The sequence below is a fragment of the Dendrobium catenatum genome, unplaced genomic scaffold (genome assembly GCF_001605985.2).
Source record: "Dendrobium catenatum unplaced genomic scaffold, ASM160598v2 original_scaffold_112679, whole genome shotgun sequence".
Lineage (NCBI taxonomy): Eukaryota > Viridiplantae > Streptophyta > Magnoliopsida > Asparagales > Orchidaceae > Dendrobium > Dendrobium catenatum.
The window spans coordinates 187,621-195,949 of record NW_021431114.1 but is presented as its reverse complement, the minus strand read 5'-3'; positions in this window follow the sequence as shown (position 1 = coordinate 195,949).

The following is an 8,329-nucleotide window of genomic DNA, read 5'->3' as shown; positions in this document are numbered from 1 at the left end:
ATTATCTTTTAAAAGTGGACCAAATGATATGTCGGATGATGGCATAGCAGTAAGATTAAATTTTGAGCTAGAACAAGCTAATTCACAAATTTTGAAGCACTCACTGGTTGTGAAGGTTCTAGGCTACAATGTTCCTTTTCCAATTTGTATCTTGGAACTTAGAAGACAATGGAGTAAGTTTTGCAATTTTCATCTTACTACACTTGGGATAAATTGGATCCTTTGTTCTTTTAAAAATTCTGAAGCTATGGAATAAGTGTTGAGTGGGGGACCATGGTATGTTGGAGGACACATTGTTGGTGTAGATAAATGGTTTCCTTCATTTTCTCCTACTTCGCTTAAAGGTCTTACTTCACCTGTTTGGATTCGTTTTCCATTGTTGCCTTTGTTCTGCTGGGATGAAGAAAATATTTCAAGAATAGCTTCAGCTGTTGGAGTACCATTGTACCTTGATGGTAATTCAATTAAGTGGGGGAGAAGAGAATTTGCTCGTGTGTGTGTTCGGATTAATTTGGAAAACAAGCTTCCAAGGGAGTTTGGGTGGATGGTTTATCTGATAGATTCTTTCAAAAAGAAGAATATGATAAGATTGCATCACTCTGTTTCCATTGTGGTAAACTTGTTCATGATAAGTCGGAGTGTCCTAAAGATGAAAGTTCAACTCAAAAGAAGAATTCTATGATGCCATCTAATGTGTTGAATGTGGGAAAGGTCAGTTTTGAAGAACGTAGTTCTTCTCAACAACATGATGAATATGGTCCATGGATTCATGTTAAGTTCAAAAATAGAAGATTAAAAAATGTAAGAAATAAAGGTGTAGCAAGAGGTGAGAAAAGTTTGAAGCAAGTGAACCAAGTTTTGTCTGAATCTAAAGCTCTCGGTGAGGATGAACAACTGCAATCCAGAACAGAGAATGTTGAAACTTTAGAAGAACTTGTTGCAAATCAATCCGAAGTCAATGAAGAGGAAGACGCTATTGTGGCAGAACAGGTGATTTCTGGTGTTGATTCTGAAGTTTGTTTGACCAACAAATTTAATATTTTGATTGAGGAGAATGAATAAATAGAAGCTGTTGTTCAGCCAATGGGTAAAGTGACTGTTTAGCAATCTGAAATCAGTGGGGAATTTATAGAAGCAGCCGGTGATCCATAAATTGAAGCTAAAGTTGCTGATGAAACTTTGGTGCATACTAATGACGGGAATAGTGGTCTGTCTAAACACAAACTAGCAAAAGAACTTAAAAATCTTTGGGACCAGTTGGAGCTGCTCATAGAAAAAGGAAAAAGGATGGGAAAGGCATCAAGGCAGGCGGGGACTACTCCCCTTTGGGTGAATAATGTCTTCCTTTGTGTTCTGGAATTGTAGAGGGGCTAGGAAGAGGGAAGCCTCTCTTTATCTTAGAGAGATAGTGAGGGATATCTTAGAGAGATAGTGAGGGATCATGATGTGTTCTTTGTAGGGTTGATTAAGACTAAAGTAGCAAATATTGAAAGGAGTGATATTGATAGTATTATTGGGGTTGATTGAGATTTTTTCCATCATTCTGCTGAGGGTACTTCTGGTGGAATTCTGAATGTTTGGAATAGGACTGTTGTGTCCTTTGAGGTGGTTGAGCACTCCTCTCAAGTGGTGTTAGGGAGTCTTAGTACTCCGTCTATGGGTGTTTGGAATGTTGCTACAGTGTATGGGAAGAAGTCTTATCAGGAGAGAAGGAGCTTGTGGAATTTGATTGAAAGGAATGTGGTGGATAGTACTCCCTCTATTGTGGGAGGTGATTTCAATTGCATTTTATCCAAGGAGGATAAGAAGGGTGGGAAAAGGTTTATCCTTTCCCAAGGGCCAAAAGAAATGAAGTTGTTTATGACTAATAATGATTTCATGATGTAGGGATTATTGGACCAAAATATACTTGGTGTAACAATAAGGAAGGTGCTAATAGAATTTTGGAAAGACTTGATAGATGCTTGTTAAACTCTATTGCTTTACAGATGGTACCATTGGCAAGGACTAGACATCTTGCAAGGGTGGCATCCGATCATAATCCTATTATTTTTAAGTTGGGTGAAAAACAACAAAAACAATCCAAGATGATCAGGTATGAAGACACTTGGAGATCTTATCCGACATCATGGAGTATTGTGCTAAAGTCTTGGAAAAAACTTGATTTTGGTGATGATGTTGAAGTTTTATATAGGAAGCTACATAAAACTTTGAAGGCACTATTTTATTGGAATAGGAATAAATAAAAAAACCTTTGTTTATTGAAGGAGGAACTAAAGAAGGCAATTTTGGAGCTACAACTGGAGGAAGCATCAGATGGAGGCTTTACCGTAGATAAACTGATCTTACTTCGCATTAAGGTATAAAAGGTTATCTACATGGTGGAATCAAAGGGCTAAGGTGTTGACCTGTACAAAGAAAACAAAAAAAAGAAATAAAAAATCTACTTGCCCGCACGTCGTCGCCGCCTAAATCGCGCACATCCCGCACTTCGCACGTCGAAGTCGCCTCACGCACGTCCTCCGCACGACCAATTTATCTTTGGTAGGAAAGATCATTCTTATCAAGCATTCTTTCTTATCTTTGCCAAATTTTCTATCAACATATTATTTGGTTCCCAAAATGGTATTGCATGAAATGGATAAACTTAGTAGGGTCTTTATATGGCATAAATCCAATGGAAAGAAGGGTTTGCATTATGTTGCTTGGGGAGAACTATGCAAACCGAAAAATGCTGGTGGTTTGGGTTTGCACTCAGTTGTTCTCAAAGCTGGGCCTCTAAAAGCGAGATTGGCATGAAGATTAATTCAAAATCTTGATTCTTTGTGTTACAAGAATATCATTGTTAAATATGGGAATAATGTATTGAAGCAGGAGAGCAAGAAAGGAGCTTCTACTGCTTATCAGATTTTGATAAATGGCAGGAAATATCTTAAACCCATTATTAGGTGGAAAGTGGGTAACAGTGAAAGTATTAATGTGTTGAAAGATTCTTGGCTTCTTGATAAATGTTTTAATTCATGGCTGGTTCTTGCTGACTGTGTTGGAATGGAGGATATGATGTTGAATCAATTCATATATACCGAAGGTAACTGGAATATAGATGAGCTTCAACGGTACTTTCATAAAGATCTTATAATGTTGATTTTTTAAGTTAAAATCAATCATGATATTCATAAGGACCAAGTGGAACCTATGTTTCGTTATTCCGGGAAATCTATCTCTGCTTTGGCTTATGAGGAAGCAACGAAAGGCAACATTATGGAGGATGATCATGGCTTTTCAAGGTGGCTTAGGAAACTAAAACTGAATCCAAGAGTGGAATTATTTTGGTGGAGTTTAAGTAAGCATGCTATCCCTACAAATCTCTTTCTTAAAAGTAGAAAATTTTCTTATGATGATTTATGTGCGAGAGGATGCCGTGAAATAGAATGTTATGCTCACATTGTGGTAAATTGCAAGTTTTTTATTGAGATTATTCAAAAATTAAGAGATTGGGGATTTAACTTTCCAATGTTTCAATCATTGGAATATTATTTGGAAGAACTTAGAAGACTTTCATTGCAACATTCCAATATGAAAGGTATATTGTACAACAATTTTTCTAGCTTGGAAAAATCGGACTGATTTCAAACATGGTAAAAGTGTTCTTCCTACTGTGGTGGTGGCTTCAAATGTATTGTATACATCCATGAATCATTATAATCCAATACTAGATAACTGGGGTGCTAATCTCCTATGGGAGTTTCAAAATTCTTGGCACCCTCCACCTCTAGGTTGGATTAAAATAAATATGGAAGCATCGCTTTTGGAATCTAATCTTGCAGGGATAGCATGAGTGTTTAGAGATCATAAAGGAGGACTTTTTCTTGTTTTTGGAAAAAGAAGAATTCATTGGGATGCAGCACAATTGGAGTTGGACGCGATTGTTGCAATAAGGGAGGTTATACAAAGTTGGATGATGGATAGCAAAGGAATAATAATTGAAGGTGATAATCTCAACATTATCAACTTCATTAAAGATTCATTGAAGAAATCTAATTGGCAAATGGATATTTGTTTGTCAAAGGAGCTTCTCTTTCTTAATGATTTTAATAAGGTTATTTTTAACTATGTGAATTGAGAATGTAATAAAGTAGTCAATTTATGTGCCACTTTGGCTTTAGAAGGTAGTTTTTTTGTTGATAGTTTTTCTTTTAGCAACATTCCTTCTTCTTTGCTTATTTTGGTAAAGAAGGAATGTGATCCTTTTATGTCATGTAATTAGTTTTTCTATTAATGTAATTTGTAATTTAAAAAAAAAGTATAAAAAGGGTGATGATATTTATTTTAAAGAAAATAGGTGATGCACAAAATGTGCAAATTAAAAAGAAAATAAGTTAATGTGTCATACATTAAAATTATGGGAGAGAGTAATTGAGCCAACGTTATGGTGTGATACTAATGTTTCTCAAAATCATATTCAATGTTTAAAATTGCGTATTCGGGTATTGAGGCGTTATTCATTCGTGAGGCGAGGCGTAAGCCTCAAGGCGATTTGAGGCGTAAGCCTCAAAATCAAAAAATTGCGTAAACATAAAATAATAAATTTTGCATATACTAATGAGTAAATAATATAAAAAACATAAAAATGCTATTTATCACATCTTTGAGAATAAATAAGGGAGACATCACATAAGAACTCACTAGTCATCAGCACTGTCATCACTCATCAGTCATTAGCACTATCATCAGTCATCACTCATCACTCATCAGTCATCACTAAGGGGGTCTTCATTTGAATCATCAGTATGATGAACTGCTCTCTCCTCTTCCCCCTCTCCTATAGAGTACAATATCTCCCAATCAGCTTCTTCTTCCTCATTATTAGTTATCTTCCTCTTCCCTAAATATTTTTGAACAATATCATAATGAATAATAGTGTAATGCATTAATAAAAGTCTAAGAAAAGAAAACTATATTATTTATATATCTTTTTTGATTTTTTCTTGAGTTGTGGTGGATGTGAATGCTTTAAGACCATCAAAGAAATCAACATTTAAATCTTTATTTTATAATTCAGACGGCATCACTTCAACTTCATCATCTACAAACCACTCATCATCAGATGCCACATCATCGCAAAGCAAAGGATCTTTATCATTCATTAATCATTTTTTCTTCAAATTTCTATCTCTGAGTCTCCTATTACACAATGTACACCAGTGAGTTCATCTTCAATGTCGACAAGCGATTTCTCCTATTTGTATGTACTTAGTTGTAAGTACTCCAATTTCTTTCACAGCCAGATGAAGAGCATGTCAAGCCCAAAACTTTCATAGCAAAACGCTGTAATTCTGGAGTCCCATCATCAAATTGAATTCACCACTCAACTGGAGATCGTTTGGCAATTGTATCTTTTGCTTGTAATCCAAAAAAAAACTTCTTTGTTCCTAAAAGATACAAATTGCAAGTCAGCATTTGATCTTTCAGTTGCATCACATATTAGACGATCCATGCAATGATATAATCCCAATTTTATTTCAGGGTTTGTAGACTTGTTCTCTGCATATTGATACTAAGGGTTTAGGTAGTAGCCAGCATCATGCAAGTGTCGGTGAAGCTGTAGTTCCCACCTATCATCAATAATATTCCAAATTTCCCTAAAGCTTCCTTCACTGCCTCCTAAGTTGGAGGCAATCGTCTCTTTGGCTTCATCCATGGTATTGTAGATGAAACCCATTGCAGGTTTCTTCTCAGCATCCACCATTCTTAAAACATGAACTAAAGGTCTTGTGGTTGTAATGACATACAAGACACTTTGCCAAAATCTGTCATTTAAATCAATCTTTTTAATCTCTTTTCCCTCAGCCTTCTTCGTCCAAGCACAACTCAACCACTGTGTAGATGTGAACATAGCCTCTAAAGGTTGCCTTGCATCCAGCATGCTCTCTAAGATCAAGTAAGCGGTGACAAATCTTGTTACGGCTAGCCTTATAATTTTTTTCTTCAAAAACTTTCTCATAAGAGTTAGAACCCAAGAGTGGTTGTAAATAGACTTCGTTATTTTTTTTGCTTTAGTGAGTGCATTTTTATGTTGAGGTAGCTTCCCAAGCTTCTCAAGAATCAGATCTATGCAATGTGCAGCACATGGAGTCCAGTACAAATGTTTCCTCTTCTCCATAAGTTTATTACCTGCAGCCTTATAAGAACTTGCATTATCTATCACAATTTGTACAATCAAATGTTCTCCAACCTCATCAATAATTCTATCTAATAATCCAAATATGAACTCAGCATCTTTGACCTGGTCAGATGCTTCAATTGACTTTAAAAATACAGTACCATAAGGATTATTAATGAGGATGTTGATAAGACTTCTATGTTTGATATTAGACCACCCATCTGACATAATTGTTATTCCTGTTTGAGCCCAAGTCTTCTTAATTTCTTCGATGCTTTTATCAGTGCTTTCCAACTCCTTCAAAATCCATGTTCTTAAATCATACATGGTTGGAGGTTTGAATCCTTTCCCAAATGCTCAAACTGAACGAATCATGTTGTAATAAGCAGTTGATGTTGCAACATTAAATGGAATTGCATTTTCATAGAAGAATCTGCCTATATCCTTACACACTCTTCTCCGCGCCTCCTTTGCATTTTCTAGGGCAATCTTCTGTGTAGTAGAAGGCCTATCCTCTGATGTGTCAACCATATAATGATCCATAGGCCCTCTAGCACCCCTAGATGAAATGGGCTTCATAGACGAAGATGAATCCCTAACGCTGCGCTCACTCTCGTAGTAAGATCCAGCATCAACTCTATCCTCAAGTTGCTTCTGTGCAAGATGTTTTGATGTGGTAGATTTATTCATGTATAACTTTATCTCATCCCTTTGCAGCATCAGGAACTTTGGAGCATAGAGCAACATTCTTGTGAGAACCTGAAAGGTGTTCCTTCATCCTAGTCACACCACCTTTCACAATTTTATCACAGTAATTGCATTTCAAATAGACATATGTTTTATCACTACCTTCTACATCCACCTGAGTGCTATATTTCCATGCTGGATCTTTTCTATGACTTGATGCAGCCTTATTCTTATTTCTGACCATCCTGATTGAGAAAAATAGGAAGTGAACGAGTTCTTACTAATCTTTTTTATGATCTGATGCAGGTTAGAGGAGATAACAGCCTCGGACAAAAGCGGCCGCGGGTCGGACGGAGGAGACAGCAACCCAACTCGTAGTAGAAGAAACCTCTAGGCGAAGAGAGCAGCTCGCGTTTAGGGTTTAGTATGCGTGCTGGTCCTACTGGACGTGTTCAGTATTATATAATGTCGAGCCATCAGATAAATTTTTTGGATGTGTTCAGTTTTATGTTGTGCGTATTTTATACGTACATAATGCGTATGTACTGCGTATTTAAGGCGTACATACTGCATATAAGAGACTTATTCTATGCGTATTCTATGCATATTTTGTAAAACTTCTTCTAAATTATTTGTAAATTAGCAGTTGGAGCAGTTGTTACTTAATGTATGATTTTGTATTAATATTTAATAAAACATATGTAATATTATATTGTGTGTAGTCTATGCGTCCGCTGTGCGTAATACATATGATGTGCTGTAACTTAGTGTACATCTTCAATAACATCAACTTTCCTACATCAATTAAAAAAATAAATAAATTCAATTTTCCTATATCAATATAAATCATCTTTGACAACCAAGCCTTCCAATCTTTACTGCGATACTTATCCTCTTCCCTGGCCAGGTTTATGTTAACAGGGAGGAGGATAAGTATCGCAGTAATGAATGGAAGAGAATCTTCCTTTGATTACAAGAGAACCTTCATTTGATTTTTAGACATAATTTTCAAACATAAGTAATGCAGCCTTTGATAGAAGGAAAGTTTTTTTACTTTAGAAATAAGTCTAAGACTTCTGGTAGTTTGTGATTTGTTTGAGGATAAAGATTACCTAGTATTTTCATTCTAACGATTTAGAAATCTACTTAGTTATCCTCATCCTCAAAAGAATCACAAACTAACAGCAACCTTAGACTTAGTTTCTGAAATAAAAAATCTTACCTTCGGTCAAAGCTGCATTACTTCAGTTTGAAAATCATGAGTTACACTTTTCTTCAAGTGTTCTCGCATTATATAGTAGAAATATGAATGTTGAGCAATAGTAAGTAATAAAGGCTCATAAAAATCAATCAACCCTCTTACCCTCCCAACCATATCTGCCACCCGTCAATCCACAGCCAACAAAAATTATTATTGTAACATTTTAATGTAAGCAACTTAAAAACAAAGATAGATATTAATTAAAACATTTAATATAA